The following is an 18,114-nucleotide window of genomic DNA, read 5'->3' as shown; positions in this document are numbered from 1 at the left end:
AGGTTGAATATATATCTCTCCAAAACATAATTTCTTTATGGTAAAGATTTTCAAAAAAAAAAAGCTTTTGTTATAGTTTTTTGATACATACATGCATTGATTCTTTTCTTAAAAATCAGTATACTGATAGAAGTGCATCACAGTTGGTTCCTGCTATCAAGTAGTAGCAGAATACCCATTGACTAAACTTTGCCAACCTTTCCCTTCCCACCACTACATTTGTCCCCCTAATACATAGTATAATACTTTCACCTTTTATTAAATGAACTGTTAGTAGTGACATCATGTAGCACGTGTCATTTTGTGCTTGGATTATCTCACTTAATACAATGTTTTTATACCTGAATAGTAGTTAGCCTATGATGCATGTACATGTAGATTGTTACCACTTTTTGGCTATTGTAAATAGTATTTCAATAATTATGGGACCCTAAATATTTCTTCAACATACTAATCTTTTGGATATATAACCAATAGTGGGATGACTGGATCATGAAGGTTTAATTTTAATATTCTTTTCCACAGCAGCTTCACTTAGAACCAGGATGCTATGCAAGGTTCCTTTTTTCTATATTCATACCAGCACTTACTCTTTTAAAATATATATATTTATTCTTAATGTTTTGAAGTAATAAGGCCACTGTAGTTTTGTTTGCATTTCCATGATGATCAGTAATACTAATATTCCTTTATTTAAATTTGGCCATCTATATGTTTTCCTTTGACAACTATCTATGTATAATAAGGAAGTGTTTTATCTTTATCTAATCAAACATGACTATTTTTGGCTTTGTGTCCTGTTCCTTTCTTCTTAAAAGCACAATGAGCAAAGCAAAGACAATTCTGATTAGAAATGAACGAGTCTCAAAATTACACATTTCAGAATCTAAATCCCAGCCCCTAAATTTCATATGAGCCTCATAAGAATATTAGAGGATTATCTATGACCTACATATCTAAAGATCTCATTATAACATAATGTCTTAGTCAGGGTTTCTATTCCTACACAAACATCATGACCAAGAAGCAAGTTGGGGGAAAAGGGTTTATTCAGCTTACACTTTCCCCATTTCTGTTTATCACCAAAGGAAATCAGGAAAGGAACTCAAGCAGGTCAGGAAGCAGGACCTGATGCAGAGGCCATGGAGGAATGTTTCTTTCTGGTTTGCTTCCCCTGGCTTGTTCAGCCTGCTCTCTTATAGAACCCAAGATGGTCCCACCGACAAGGGGCCTTTCCCCCTTGATCACTAATTGAGAAAATGCCTTACAGCTGGATCTCATGGAGGCATTTCCTCAACTGAAGCTCCTTTCTCTGTGATAACTCCAGCTTTTGTCAAGTTGACACAAAACCAGCCAGTACACATAGCATGTTCAGATACTTTATAATTAGAAATCAATGTAATTATTCATTTATGAGGAAATACACCCATACCTAAATCCACATACTCTTGACATTCTAATGGATTATTCCTTAAAATAATACAGTCAGAGTACTCCTAGAAGAGATGACAAAGGCCTTTAATTTCATACAACTAAAATGTATTGAAAAATCTGCTCTGTGACAGGCATGTGCCTTGCACAGGTTGAAGCATCTAAATTTTTCTCCTATGTATTAGCCTTAAACATATTTCAGTCTCCAAAGATATTGTTGTCACTAGAAGATAAGGTCCAGAGTAGTGTTAGCTTTACTTCTTTCATTCTAAAGCATTTATTAAGTAAAAAAGAACGCAATACGCTAAGCTACTGAAAACACTTTAATTACTGTTTCATAAGATAAATATACAAAAGGAAAAAAATCAGCAAGCTGTGACATACCTAAGATGCCACAGGACCTCAAAGGAATGTACCTGATCCAAACAGGCATAATTGGCAAAGGTCTTTCATGAAATTATCCTTAGCATCCTAACTGAAGGATGAAGAGGCAGAGGACTAAACAGGGGTATAAAGGGGTCAAACAGGACCAGGAAACGTTTGCAGGTGTGGTTAACACAAATCTGCAATCACCTAGTGCAGAGTTTAAACACTACTTGCCTATGAGCCTGTATATTCACAATATCCCCAAAAGGAAGAATGTGGAAGAGAGGAATGTGTCTAAGCCTCTTTACAGTCACTAGTCCAGCAAAGACTGACTTCCATTCAACTAGGCTTTTTCAAAACTAAAAAACTCTTCTATCACTTGCTAGCCTGGCACTAGTGTTCAAATTTGATTTTAAAGTTATATTTTAAATATGTACACAGGTGTATTAAATACAACCTTCATTAAAGTCAGACCCCTCTTCTCTCTTCCTTTTGAGATTCTTTTTTATTAGTAACTTTCCTAAGAAGACTGTCTTTCTCTGTGCTCAGAATGCTTTAGTTACTTGGCTTTGCTGATCTCTAATTCCACTAAATAGCATCCGTCACTTCCTCTTGTACACCAATAGCACTACCTAAATCAATTTTGTTTCACTCTTAGCATCTTTGCTTTTAATAAGTTTTTTTTTGGTAGCTAAAGTTCTATAAAGTTTTGATCTTTGTATGTTAAATATATTCTTCATCCTCCTCCCCTTTGAACTTTTTAAAAATTTTTGAGATATCTTTAAAATTACAGAAAAGTTGACAAACCAGTACAAGTCGTTCCATGGGAAATCTTTCATAAATACAGATTTAGATGTAGCCAGTCAGGGTTTTAGTGTTCTAGACCCTAGGATCTAGGTCCGTATCCCCAGATCTAGACCCCTAACCAGTTCAAGGGAGTGGTGGATGTCGGAGACCCTGGGGCACATACTCTTAATCCTACTTAAACTAATTACCCAGAAATTTTTGCAATGTTTAACTTAAATTCCAGATTGCAAATTTCTCTCTTTAGTCACCCCCCAAATCTATTTGTTTGTTTTTTTGTTTGTTTGTTTTGGATTTTTTGTTCTACAGTACAGGAATGAGGACACGTGAATGTCCATTTTTTCTCAATAGGTTTTAAAGAGCATTCTTTCTACTGTCTTCCTAGGACTAGACTCCTCTCCAATTCCTAGCCCTCGAGGGGACTTTTAGAAGGAGCAGAGAGTTCAGTGTTAGGGTGAAGTTATGCTAGAAATTGCCAAGTCTTTAGAGAGTGTGATGTAACCATCCTGTGACATTCAGCAGATCCTCCAGCTGAGCCTGGAGCACAGGGAGTCCCCAGTCTATGTTGGACAGACACAGCTTTGTATAGGGTCAGTCCAAAGTGTGGCTAGTTAAGTCTAAGCTGCTTATTTCGGAACAATGAGTGATCACAGCTGAGTAGCAGCTGGACTCCTCAGAAGAGTTCTCTAAGAATCATCTGGTTTCAAACTGTTGCTCCTAAGATTGAGAGGAAAGCCCCCAACAAAACTAAAACACTGGCCATATTGTCATTAAAATTCAAGCAGGAGGAAACCAGACATTAAGAAAAAAAAAAAGTTATTGGCTTCCAACACACAAAACTTCCTCTAACCCCAAAGAGTTCAGTCTGCTTTTATCAGAGACTAAAGGCTAAAGGATCACCTTATCTTTTTATTTTTTTTTCACTTGAAGGCAGGTTCTCTGAGTGATTTTAAAAGATGGAGTTTACATTTAAAAGAGGTTAAACTGAATTACTGCCTCCTCTGAATTAGAAAGAAATACAAAACACTAATCCTGTCTCCTTCTAAACCAATTAGCCTCTTACCATCTTTGCCTAAAAATGTCACTCACTGGAGTACCTAGAATTCTGATTCCTTTACAGCTTTGGCCTCTCTCAATCACTGTATCATAACATTACTCTGCTGGCCTCATAGTCTCCCCACTACCTCTTGCCATCTATTTCCTGTAATGTTCCCACATGACAGAACTGAAGGACTGGTTACCTAAATTCCCAAACTCACTAACCTAGTGCACAAAATGCTCTAAGGTTGAAGCATTTCAAAAGTGAAATTGTACTACACAAGGTTTTTATGTTGATGATGTTGTTGTTGTTGTTATGTTTTTTTCCTTCAGTTTTTTTTTTGGTAGTCCTTTTTGAGACAGAGTTTCACTATACAGCCCTGCCTAGCCTGGAATTCCCTGTGTAATCAAACTATTCTTGAACTCAAAGATACCTGCTATGTCTTCTTCCTGAGTGCTATACTAAAGGCATAGCCACCATACCCAGCTTCACAAACTACTTTACAATTGACTTTTCTATGGCACAAGTTTGTGATAAACTATCTTTAATTCTTTCATTTTTAATGATGTGACAGGTTTATTCAAATCTGTATTGAAAGTGCTCCCTGAATAACCATGATGACTTGAGTATGATTTCCAGATGGAGTGTGGTGCTGTATTATTGTAATCCCAGCTCTGAGAAAGCCAAGACACAGAAATCTCTGGTGTTTGCTGGCCGTCCAACCTAGATTATCTGGCAAGCCCCAGGAATATGAAAGACACACACACACACACACTCACGCACACACATACACATGCACACACACACAAATATGTACATTGTTAGAACCCATCCCTGATTCAGAAAAATCACTTTGGAATAGGGAGTCCTCCAGCATTCATTATAACCCCCTAAGTAACCCGTGCATACAGTAAACTCTGAAAGCCACTAAACCACAATAGGGTTTACAAATCCTCATGGTAAAATGGCCAAAAAAAAATGGAGGTTTTTAAAATATATTTGGCTGGACAAAAGAAATGCAAAGGGCTACCATCCCAGCTAATGAGCAGCTGACACTCTGCAAATAGATTTAATAACTACTCTCAAGGATGTGGTGGGCATTCTGTATCAGGACAGATGTTAAATGAACTCATTTAGATGGGCTGGCTCAACTACAAGATTCTGTGAAAAAAAATAATTAAGGGATCTTCAGAGTAAATTATGCTACAGAGACAAAAAGAAAGAGCTACCTGGGAAGATGGTTATGAGGATAGAAGGGAGAAGGAAGTGGATCCAATCTTCCCTCCAGGCATCACTGGAGTTCCTGACCCATTTTGACAGATCTCGTGCCATCACAGAGAGCCCGTGAGACTGTATACATATCAGAGTTCCAATTTATTCTTCATTTCAAACAAAGTGACAAAATCTAGTGAATTTTTGCTGAAAATTCATATGGCTGATTAGCCATAGGACACTTTCACCAGAGGACACTAAAACTAACAGTTTGGATGATAAAAACTTCATTATTGCAAATTATCTTTTATTCAAAAAAAATCCTAGAAAGTTAAGAGAAATCACAGGTCTAAGTATTTGAAATTTTACACATATAAATATGCCACTCTGTAAACAAATGGCTTAAAATAGTTGCATTTTAAAAGGAGATTGTCGTTTAGAAGACAGCTGCAATAATGCTCCCTGTGTTCTCTCCTCAGAGTTATAATTTAATTCTACTTGGCAGGAAAAGCAGTGATTACACTCAGTTCCCAGCATTTAAATAAAATGCCTTCTCAAAAACAGTATTTTTAAAGAGATTTCTTGTTATACTCACGATTGGTATGAGTACCTGTGACTTTATAAAGATATATCAACATTTAAACACACAGGCACATTTCCAGGTGATTGTTTGTCCACATACGCATATGCACAAACATACGAGCATGCACAAATGAGAGTGTGTGTGTGTGTGTGTGTGCGTGTGTGTTAAATATGTGCATCTATGCATCTGTATGTTTCTGAAGGTTGACTGAACTGACCCAACCATCATATATTTATAGTAAAAATTATAATTACAATACCAAACTAAAGTGTTTGTGAATCAATACTTTAAGGAATTTCAATAATTCTCTTAACTTTAAATATCATCTACTTACCAATAACTCCTAATTTATGTCTCCAGCATAAATATTTCTCATAAAGTGCCACTCAAAATACCAGTTGTGAGTCATGCTAAGAGAACCAATATCAAATCCCTAACATTCCCTAAACCTTTCTTCCAAAGGTGGCCCTTAAAACATAGAAGATAAGCCTACCCATTTCGTAGCTAAACTTGGCATCATTCCAGATTCTTCTCTCAGCATGCTATAATCTTCAGAAGACTCTATCTTCAAATTGCCAAAATGCATCATCACTCCTCACTCCCTCTGTGATCACCATCATCTTCTTCAGCAGCCTCCTGATATCCCCCATCTTCCACCTTTGCTACTATGCAGAATACTCTCCAAGCAGTACGTGTAATTCTAAAGCATGTATTAGAATCTTCCAGTCTGACACTGGCTATAAACTCTAGAAAGGCTTTCTATGATTTTACCATATCATTCTTCTAGATCTGCCTAAAATTCTCACCACTCCCCTACTTATTTATTTCATCCCATCCCTCATCTAGCCTGTACTATTATTCATCCTACATTCTACGAAAAGCGTTATCTTGAGTTTCTTGCAAAAAGATTCCTTTCCATAAGCCAGCATTACTTTCTCTTTTCCTCACTTGTGTCACTAACAATGCCAAGCCATCTCGTGAACACACCAACATCTGTATTGCACAGGGTCTTGGCAAATAGGTACCACACTATAAATGAGATAATTGAAGAGAGTAACAAAAGAGTATTGACAAGGAATTAGGAATGATTCAAAAACAACCAAAAGAGAAAATGCTGTTCTTGGGGTAGTAATATCAAAGCTGTTGCCAGCATCAGTCCTAAAGGGACATGTTGAAAGGAAGATAGTGGAAACTAGAAAGAGATTACAATAACAAAGAGAAAAGTGCCTTGAAAAAAGTGCTGGAAATTTTAAGAGGGCAGTCATGAGCATACCAACTAAAGAAAGAAGCTGAAATTCACACTTCTCCCTGCCTCAGATCTCTTTCCAGGAGACCTCTTAAGACAATGATCACTGGTTTGCCTTCCAAGAGAGAAACCAGATGGTGCAAGACTGTTGGGCAGATCTGGAGGCGAAGATTTAATGCATTTGTACGATGCATTGCCCACTAGTCCTCTTGGCTACTATATTTCTTTCCCATCACACACATCATTGTCTGACCTCTTATTCTTTTTTTCCCCTCCCATTTCTTCCAAATTAAAATGTTAACACAGAGAGAGCAATGACTTTTGTCTTCTTGCTTTTGTGGTCTCTCTAAAATATAACATGGGAACTAGCACATATCTGGCATGTAAATATAATGTATTGAGTGAATCAATGTAGATATAATGGCAATTTCCTTTTGAATATGGTTTTAAACATGATGTATAAACAATATTTCCTTAAGAACAACTCCTCTGGCTTTGGGTAGGAGAGAAGATAATTATGAGCTGATTCATGACCTTTGATGTAAAGCATAGCTATCTGTTGTAGGAAATATTAAATAAATGCACGATCCCACACTAGTACCAGATACTCTCAGGCCCCGGTGATCTCACCACCTCCATGGTCAGCCCCAGGTGGCAGTCTTCTCAGCTCAGGTTCACTGGTCTCAGAGCTGCTTGACCCTTCACAGTCATCTACCCCCTGTGGCTGTCACAAATCCCTGTAACCCATAAATCAAAACTCTGAAGCTTATCACTGTCAGTCAGTTTTATATATCAATAAATTCTCAGTTCACAAGATGCCCACACAATAATTCAGAGCCAAGTGATAATGATACAAGCTGCCCACCTAGATTAGACAACTTATCCCAATCATTCTATCACTTTATGATATTCATAGCTACCTGTGGCTATAAAAGCCACGTGGATGAGGTTCCTCCTCTTCTCTATCCATCTTTTCTCATCCTCCTCCTTTTTCTCCTCTCTTCCTGTCCCTGTCTCTGAAACTCTTTACTCTGCCTTCCTTTTCCCTGTCTAGTCACAGGTTTCTTGTTGTATTAATATTTAAATTAATTAAGGGAAAATTGTGCTAATGCTATCTATGATTTTGTTTTTAAAACTGAATAAAACAAGGCATAAGATATATGCTATACTACAAAAGACAGGAGAATATTAAATATTTTAAGATCCACCCTGTCTACTTGTTTTCACCATGAGTAAATCAACCAAGGCCTCTCACAGAATGCCCTAGGAGGAGCTCACTAAAGATAAGTTTGGTGACAAAAAGACATTATTAGAGCTGCCAATTTCTCTATTTTCTGAACTATGCGTGACATTTGCTTGCTCATTGTGCATCGCAATCAGAACAATGGTGCATCTTCTCTTACATTTTCTCGTACTGCTTGAACCTAATGCAATCAAAGAAAAAGAAAAACAGAACAAGGGGAAAGGCCATTTATGTTTTACTTGTGCAAACTGAGGAATTAACTTGATAGAGACTCTATTAGGAAATAATATGTCTGCTCATTGTAATAGCAATCAGGTAACATAAGGACAACAAAGAAAACTCTAGGCCTGTATTAGAAAAGAAGATTCCTGCATGCCCATTCCCAGTTCCATATGGCAGAAATCTCAGTCACTCTTGATGCCTGCTGGCTTATTGTCATTATCTTAAATAGAAAAAGTGTGAACAAGGCTGAGAGAGGAAACTGGTAGACTTAGTAATATCAGACTCATGAAACTTACACTAGCCTAACTCCGGGAACTTAACTCTACACACCCTAGATGGAGCCTGACCTTACTTTTTCATCCAGTGACATAGTTTTTCCCACTGAAAGAAATCTGTCCAATTTACAAAATTATGACTACAAACCCTGAAATTGACGTCCATATTTCTAGAAAAAAAGTGTTTAGCACAGGGACCTTATTCCATACACCACCCATTCAGGGCCAGACTTAGTATAATGAACTTTGAAGTTTGCACAATGAGCATAAAGGAGATTTACAGAACAAATATGGCTGGGAGAATGGCTAGGTAGTGAAGGGCTTTTTTTCTTTCCTCCCAAGTAGATTCAATCTCCAGCAGAAAAAGGCAGAGGTGGAAGGAGGCAATTAAATGCCAAATAAAACAAATTGAAATAATTTCTCCTAAAGATAATAACAACCCAGGAGAATCATTAATATTTTTAGATAATTACTAAGCTAGATGTGCTTCTCCTAACTCTGTAATTCTGCTCTCCTCTATTAGCAATGGTAAAGTTTCCTCCATGCCCACTTGATGCTGACCCCAGATCCTCTGACTGAGGGTCCTCTGTTTGTACATTGACCACTCATCCTCTGGATGCAGAGGCTCACATGGAAACAACAGGAACAGTAGGAAGCCCCTGCAGAAAATAAACTCTATTAGTACAGCAAACGCTACACATTAAGTATTCACAATCACATAGAATTGCTCATATTCCATTTTTTAACTTCCAAAATTGGTATTTCAGATGATTCATAGGACAACAAAGGACGAAATCCATAATAAATGTACCTGCAACTAAACATCGTATTAGCTATATTCCAAGACTGTCCACAGCAAGTGTGATACCACTTAGTAACATGGGGCTTATGACAGGCAACGGAATAGAGATACAAAGATCCCACAACAACCTAACTGTGAATTCACACCGAATCACATGAATAAAACCCAAGATTTGGGTCAGAACCTGGGGAACAACATTAAAGTCTGAAATGGAAAGTTCATAGTGAGTCACTATGCTGCCTTAGTCCTGTCACCAAAATTTTAGCATGCAAGTAGTGTCAAAGACACTTGTTAAAAAAATCAGAAAAACAAACACACTTCTCTTCCTTGCAAGAAATAGTTATTACATGTCACAAAGCAATAGCCCAAATGGATAGGCACCAGCAGAGCAGAGCCTGCTTCATCTGTTTTTTAATTCAAACATTCCAGTCCAAAATGAGGGAAATGTCTGTGAAACAAAGAGGTCTTTATTGACACAGGAAAGGCATCTTTCTGTGGGTCCCTGAGGAATCCTTCAATTGCCTTGTGTACAGTAGGCATCTTGTTCTCATGTGAGTACTTGTAAAACACAGCACCCTCTGATAAAAATGCTCTCAGCACAAAATGTAAACTTATTTATCTGGAATCTGACACCAGCCTATTTGCTAAATGGCCCTACAATAAAATAGCTCTCTGGCCATATGGTTCATAAACCTGACACATAACACCACACAGAGAAGTTGGAGCCATCAATTGACTTCCACTGGCATCTTGCTTTGTTTTCTCTGGCTTTCCAGATAAGCCTCTCCACCGCAGACCAAAGCTGCACACAGGCAGATTGCTGATCTGCTGAGTCTGCAGCCAGGCCAGGAGAGCTGTGCTGAGTCACATTGTGGCCACTGTCTGTTCAGTCATCAGCACAAACCACAGTGTCAGCCCTAATAGCTGAGATTGGTTTTGTAAGCTAAAGCCAGCCATAGGAAAGGGAATATAGTCCAGAAGGCCACTAACATCTGGCTTTTTTTGCAATAATTACAAACTCTGCTACAGAAAGAGAAGAAATAAAACTGCATTTAGTGATCACATCATTTGTATTCCTAAAGGTATCTAAAACCACCAGACTTTAGACTCAGAAGAACAGCACTTAGCTACTACTGAGGCTCAGTTAAGGTACTACCAAATAATAAACAACTATACAAATCATAAACAACTATGCTAAGTTTCCTTTATTGATGGGATTTTGCACAGCAGGTCAGTGAACCTTAGCAATCAGATGTCTTAATTATCCCACTAATTCCAAAGGCAAACTATTTTAATCATTTATATGTCATGTTTTTCATCTATAAAGCAAAGATAATTTGACTTACTTTTTCAGGATTTTGGTGAAAATTTAAATGAGCCTTAAGTAATGGATATGTGAAATAATAAAACACTCTTGTCATAAACACCTGACTAGATTCTTTTTGTTTTTTAAGATTTGAGAGTACCTAAGTCACAAATTGCTATTTTTCTTTTTTTTTTAATTAGGTATTTATTTCATTTACATTTCCAATGCTATCCCAAAATTCCCCACCCGCTCCCACACCCACTCCCCCACCCACCCACTCCCACTTCTTGGCCCTGGCGTTCCCCTGTACTGAGGCAGATAAAGTTTGCACAACCAATGGGCCTCTCTTTCCACTGATGGGCCGACTAGATTCTTAAAGGTCATTTAGATTTTACAGTTGATGAACTGCAATTATGATAGCACTCAACAAGGCCACAAACAAGTCCTGAGCTCACCCAGAACACTGCCTTGAGGATTCCACAAACCTAAGTAATGAGCTAACAGATACTTAGCAAAGACACTTAGCAGGTTTGTTCATCATTGAAATTAGCCAGTATGTGTAAATCCAATACACTAGGAAGCAACTAAGAAAGCCACAAGCAATCCTTCTGGAAGTGTGCTGAGGGCACTGATTTCCTTGGTGTTACCTTGTTCTGTCAGCTGGAGGAGCACACCAAATAACAACAATGAAAGGAGTGGGCAATGAAACATTTCTCTAGACAGGCAGAATACAAGGATCCATGGGAAATACAACCTGAAACACAATTACGGTACAGAGCTAAGCTCAGGATATAAATTACAAACCTAAAATTCATCTTTGCCATAAAGTGGATGTCTTTTTGGAAAGTATGGGGTTTCCTAATGGTTCTATGACAGTAGACACTTCTCTATGGAGAGTTATCTATAGAATCTGCATAAGCTATCCTGCCACATAGCAGAAATATCTCAAAGATAGACAAGGTAAAAACCTAAAAATCTTTGAGATGTTTTTGCTATGCTGGCAGGATAGCTAATATGATACGCTCCACATTCTGAAATATTTCGGTACAGAGACAGATACTGGTCACACGTTCATCAAGAACATCCAACATGAGACAACATACAGTGTGAACTAGCCCCAAATCTGACCTTACACTAGATCTTCAAGGTGGTTTCATTGATTTTTAAGATGCATCATGTTTTAAATTAGGAATTGAGGTAGGAATGGAGACAACCGGTAGGTCACAGAATTCAGTTCTTCTCTTGGGTCACATACTACAAATGCATCAGCCAGCTCTCTCTTCACAGAAATCTTTGGTTTAGTTATTTGAAAAAGAGACATAGGGATACTAGTGATTCACTGGGCCAGAGTATAAACTGTGAGTTTCAGACATTTAGGGATCTCTGTCCCCAAAAGGGGCAATTACTCTACTGTTCCAGTTCTACTACTTGTCAATGTTGTGGCTATGACATTACACTTATGTTTCTTCTATGTCAATGCTCTCTGCTGTGAGAGCCCACCTGCAGAGTTTTCTTGGAGATCATAAGGCATGATACTAAGTAATTTTCAGGAGTTGTGTATCAGTAGTAGGCTTCTCCTACTCAGGATAGAGGCCTACCATTAATCCAGACTGAAGAAAAAAATACTTCAACCTTCTTGACGCCTTTGGCTATACCAGTCAAAACCCTTAATTCCTACACAGCACTATCAATGAGCTGACAGGGACTTTGGCTCTCCCACTCTCCCAGAAGGTATATTGAAAATACAGGTCTTTCTAATGTCAAAGTGTCTTCTTTTCAGTTGATTTCAATTGCCCTTCGGTTTTTACAGTAGACTGGAACAAAAAGTCTTTGCATAATAGTATACAGCATCACCTCATGTTGTGTTCACTGCAATTGCCTTTGGTCTTAAAATTAAATAAAAGCAAGGTTGCTGCTGAGATGTCTAATGCTTTTGTCCAAATGTAGAAGCAGCAGGTTGAAAGGGTAAGCTTCTCTAATTTAGGGGTTTGTAATTTGGCCATAGGCCTCTGATTCCACAATGAGTGATATAAATTGTCAGCTGATGATGTGTCAACAGCAAACAACAATGGAGAAATTATAGACAAGATTCAACAATGGAGATATGACTGAATGGAGGGCTGCCTCCAAAGTTGATCTGTTATGCCTGATCCTTTCAAGACTGAGGAATAGGTGTGTGAGATCAGAAAGCATAAAGGGGAGTATACATTATTATATTACATTAATAGCATAATTATGGCAAGGAAAAGATGTTTAAGTATCTATACTGGCATTTGAAAAATACATACTAATCAAAGCATCCATCTTTATTAGTTCTGTGTTTACTTCCACACTTGCCATTGAATTCAGCGGAGTAAAAGTCAGTCTACACCTCAAATGAAATCATATTCTAAATGTCTACGGTAATCAAACAGAGGCTCTATATTTACTCTCATCTGTGTCTTAGAGGGAAAAAAATGTAGTCATTTAAAAGAATGTTTGACTAGTATTTTTCATAAAATGGGGCACTGAAAAGTTTGCTGTCACTTTGTACAGTCACCAAGCAGTTATTGTTAGAGGGTTGAGTTTCAGAATGTTCAGGGAAATTATTTAATTAATGCCGTTGGCCCCAATTAAATGCAGAAATGGGTGCAGAGTAACCTCAAACACCTGTGCATGAGCAGCAGCATGAGAGGCCATTCTTCTGACCCTGCATCCTTGTCAGCCCAAGCTTAAGTTGTTAGACCTTTAGGCTAAGTTCTGGTACCTTTTCTATGCTATGTATGTTACCTCTTTCACCAAAAAATCAGGAAAAGTGTAAAAGCAACGTATTGTTTTCAGGAGCTGAATTATAAGGCTCCATTATTTGAGTTAGTAAACCACTAACATATTCTAACATAAACCACTTGCATATTCTATTTGTAAACATACTAGTTGGTTTCCCTGTGTAGTAATGTTATACATTGAAGATATTTCATTAAAAAATCAAAATGAGAGAATGAAATGCCATGTAGTCTACTGCTGTGCCATATTAGTTTTCCAATTCAAAACTAGAAGTTGGCATTAAAATTCAGAGATAACCCCAGCTGGCTCAAAATGAATAATTGGGCTCGTAAAAACTTGAAAAACAAGAAAGCATCTTCTTTTCTAAATGTGTAGATACACATACATATCTGTCCAAGTCATCATCAGCTATTCTTGAAATACTGCACTTTACATTCTACTTCCACACATAACTTCCTCACAGTGTCTTTATGGTTTTTGGAGGGTGGTGGTGTTTTTAGAAAAGGAAGTTATTTCTCTGTGGGTGGCAAAATCATTGAGATTCTTCAGGATATTGTTTAACTAAGTATTAAAATAGTATTACTTCATCAATAATCCTTATTTACTCTTACCACTCTTAGTTATTGCTAACATGAAACTTTGCATGCAATGAATGAAATACCTACACTATTAACCAATTCCTACCACAAGATAGTCCCTACCTGAAGCAGATATAAGAAACAGATCAGAAATAAGATATACCTATTTCTATAACACAAGTCTTTCCTATCAGCAGAGATTGTAATCTAGCCATAAAAAGTAAAACAAAATAAATAAAATAACATAAAAAAATTCAGTGGCATTTCTGGAAGAAGAAGAATATGTACCTATTTTCAGAGAACCCACAATGCTTAATGGGGAAATAAAATGGCTGGTGAACTTTCAAGTATAGCGAATGGTTTTATATTCATGTTTTTAAAACTTAACAAAAGGGGATGTGAGTATTGCACAGCAAATATAAAACTCCCTAAGCTCAGAGGATAGTAAGTTTGTGTAGAGCACAATTAATAAAAGGACAGGGCAGATGGCAAAGGGAATAGAATAGAGAGGCCTTGACAAAAGTCAAGATTCCAGAGGCTTCTGTCCAAAATGAAACAGAATCAGATTGGCAAGAAATGGGAGTAGAGAAGAGCAAAAGCTGAGAGGAAAATTGAGAAGTTTCCTGCAACCAAGAGAGAGGTACCGAAAGGTCCAAGCTGGGGTCAGCAAAGGAGTAGGAATTGAAGTTGGCTAGCTCTGATGTTCCTCAGAGATAGTCTACAGTTAAAGAAATGTGACCTTTACTACCAACAGCCATAAAATTTTAGTGTCCAAGAGAAACCTCCACAAACCAGCTGAAATAACAGAACTTCAGCCTTCCAAGAAAATGAGACTCCACTATAGAAATGCATGGTAAAAGAATAGCCATAAATCTGGATCATCATAAGCCACCATGAATAGTATATCCAGCTACATGCTTGAACTGTTTTTAATGGCATTCCTGAGGAGATCTAGAATTAAGCAAGCTGGAACCAGCTTCAGCTTTCCCCTTCTACTGAACGCTGAAAGAGTACTGAAGTTTATGAACTAAGAGCAAACAGGTAAAAAAAAAAAAAAAAAAAAGAGGGGGTTGTATTGTCATTCCCTTGGGTCTTCAGTTCTATTCCATCTTGTTGAACCAGTTCTTGGTTTTGTTGATTTTTTTTGTATTGTTCTCTTTGTTTCTATTTGATTGATTTTGGCCCTGAGTTTGACTGTTTCCTGCCATCTGCTCCTCCTGGATGTGTTTGCTTCTTTTGTTATAGGGATTTCAGGTGTGATGTTAAGTTGCTAGTGTAGTCTCTCTCCAATTTCTTTACAAGTGCATTTAGTGTTTCAACTTTTCCTCTTAGCACTGCATTCATTGTGTCCAATAAGTTTGCTGTGTCATCATTTTCATTGAATTCCAGAAAGTCTTTAATTTCTTTCTTTATTTCTTCTCTGACAAAGTTATCATTGAGTAGACAATTGAATTCAGTGTCCGTGGGTATGTGGGTTTTCTGTTGTTTCTGTTGTTATTTAATTCTAGCCTTACTTTCTACAGCTATAAATGACTTCAGTGAAGAGGATGGATATAAAATTAACTCAAACAAATCAGTAGTCTTCCTTTATACAAATGACAAACAGACTGAAAAAGAAAATAGGGAAACAACACCCTTCACAATAGTCGCAAATAATATAAAATATCCTGGCATATCAAAAAAGACCTCAGAAACTGGGGAGATCTCCCATGTTAATGGATTGTTAGGATTAATATAGTAAAAAAGACCATCCTACCAAAAGCAATCTACATATTCAGTGCAATCCGCATCAAAATTGCAAGACAATCTTCAAAGACATGGAAAGAACAATTCTCAATTTCTTATGGAAAAACAAAAAACCTAGGATATCAAAAACAATTCTCAAAAATAAAAGAACTTATGGGAGAATCACCATCCCTGACCTCAAGCTCTACTACAGAGCAATAGTGATAAAAGCTGCATGGCATTGGTACAGAGCCAGACAGGTTTATCAATGTAATAGAGTTGAACACTGAGAAATAAACCCACACACTTATGAACACTTGATCTTTGAAAAGAAGCAGAAAATAAATAATGGATAAAAGTAAGCATCTTCAAAGAATGGTGCTGATCTAACTGGCAGTGTGTATGTAGAAAAAAATGGCAATAGAACCATATTTGTCATCTTGCACAAAGCGAATGGATCAAGGAACTCAACATAAAGCCAGATACACTCGATCTAATAGAAGAAAAAGTGGAAAAGAGACTCAAACTCATTGGCATGGAGTGGGGCATGGAGGAGATTTCCTAAACAGAACTCCAATGGCTCAGGCTACAGATCAAGAATTGATAAATGGGACCTCATGAAACTGAAAAGCTTTTGTAAGGCAAAGAACATAGTCAATAGGACAAATCAGCAACCTACAGATTGGGCAACCTACACATCCAATAAAGGGCTAATATCCAAAGTATATAAAGAACTCACGAAGCTAACATCCCCCAAAAACCAAACAACCCAATCAAAAAACTGGATTGTAGAACTAAACAGAGAATTCACAACAGAGGAATATCAAATGGCCAAGGAACACTTAAAGAAATGTTCCAAATCCTTAGTCATCAGAGAAATGCAAATCAAACCAACCCTGAGATTTCACCTCACACCAATCAGAATGGCTAAGATCAAAAACTCAGGAGATAGCACATGTTGGCAAGAATTTGGAGAAAGAAGAACAAACCTTGATTGCTGGTGAGATTACAAACTGGTACAACCACTGTGGAAATCAATTTGGAGGTTCCTCAGAAACTTGGAAATAGTTCTACCTGAAGACCCAGCCATACCACTCAAGCATATACCAAAAAGATGCCCCACCATGCAACAAAGGCACATGCTCCACTATATTCATAGCAACCTTATGTGTGGTAGCTAGGAGCTGGAAACAACACAGATGTCCTACAAAGGTGGAATGGATACAGAAAATGTTTCATTTACACAATGGAATGCTATTAAGCTATTAAGAATGAGGACATCATGAGTTTTATAGGCAAATCGATGGTACTAGAAAATATCATCCTGAGTGAGGTAACTCAGACCCAAAAAGAAATGCATGATATGTACTCACTAATAAGTAGGTATTAGCTAAAAGGGTTCAAAATACTTAGGAACAAAACTCAATACAATACAAGCCATAGAAATCAAGATTAACAAACTGAAGGACACAAGTGATGATGCTTCGATCTCACTTGGGAGGGAGAAGAAAGCAATTGTGGGAAGCAGAGGGAGGAAGGGAGGGATTTGGAGAGGAGAGGAGAGGAGAGGAGAGGAGAGGAGAGGAGAGAGTGGAATAATATCAGATATTGGGGAAGGACAGGAGAGAAGCCCTGAGGGATGACAGAATGAATGGAAATATGCAACCTCAGGTAGGGTGGAAGGTGGGGGGATCCTCTAAAAAGTGCCAGAGTCATGGGAGGTGAGAGACTCTCAGGACTCAAAGGGAGGGACCTTAGATGAAATGCCCAACAGTGGGGAGAAGGAAGGAGAAGGAAGTTGTAGAGTCCACCTCCAGTAGAAGTATAAGGGCATCAAGTAGAGCGATAGAGTTGCCATCCCACAGTAAAAAACTCTGACCCAGAATTGTTCCTGTCTAAAAGAAATTCAGGAACAAAAAAATGGAGAAGAGATCGAGGGAAAGGAGGCCCAGTGACCAACTCAACTTAGATTCCATCTCAAGGGAAGGTTCCAAGGCCTGACATAATTACCAATGCTATGATGTGCTTATAGACAAAAGCCTAGCATGACTGTCCTCTGAGAGACCCAGCAAGCAGATGACTAAGAAAAATGCAAATACTTACACTCAACGAATGGACTTCAGTCGGGGACCCCTGTAGTTGAATTAGGGAAGGCTGGAAGATGCTGAGGAGGAGTTCGTCCCATAGGAAGACCAGCAGTCTCAACTAGCAAGGACTCCTGAAATCTCTCTCTCAGACACTGAACCAACAACCAAGCAGCATACACTAGTTGGTCTGAGGACCCTGATACATATACAGCAGAGAACTGCCTGGTCTGGTCTCAGTAAGAGAAGACACACCTAATCCTCTATAGACTTGAGGCCCCAGGGAGTGGAGAAGCCTGGTGCAGTGTGGAGACATCCTCTTGGAGATGGGGGGGCGGGAGGGGATGAAAGAATAGGATGAGGAACTGTGGGACAGCAAATTAGGTTGGGAGTAAGGAGTGAACTGCAAAAAAAAAAAGTAATAAAAGTGGAAAT

At 38.0% G+C, this 18,114-nt stretch overlaps 1 protein-coding gene and 1 pseudogene across 3 annotated transcripts in view; both read right to left on the bottom strand.

Moving 5' to 3' along the window:
* Positions 1–18,114, bottom strand: part of Gulp1 (GULP PTB domain containing engulfment adaptor 1) — a 224,472-nt gene that overhangs the window by 181,639 nt on the left and 24,719 nt on the right. The gene's annotated exons all lie outside the window — the stretch shown is intronic.
* Positions 1–18,114, bottom strand: part of LOC110295045 — an 85,405-nt pseudogene that overhangs the window by 42,911 nt on the left and 24,380 nt on the right.

This window comes from Mus caroli, chromosome 1 (genome assembly GCF_900094665.2).
Source record: "Mus caroli chromosome 1, CAROLI_EIJ_v1.1, whole genome shotgun sequence".
In the NCBI taxonomy this organism is placed as follows: Eukaryota; Metazoa; Chordata; class Mammalia; order Rodentia; family Muridae; genus Mus; species Mus caroli.
This window is presented reverse-complemented; position numbering and strand designations above follow the sequence as displayed.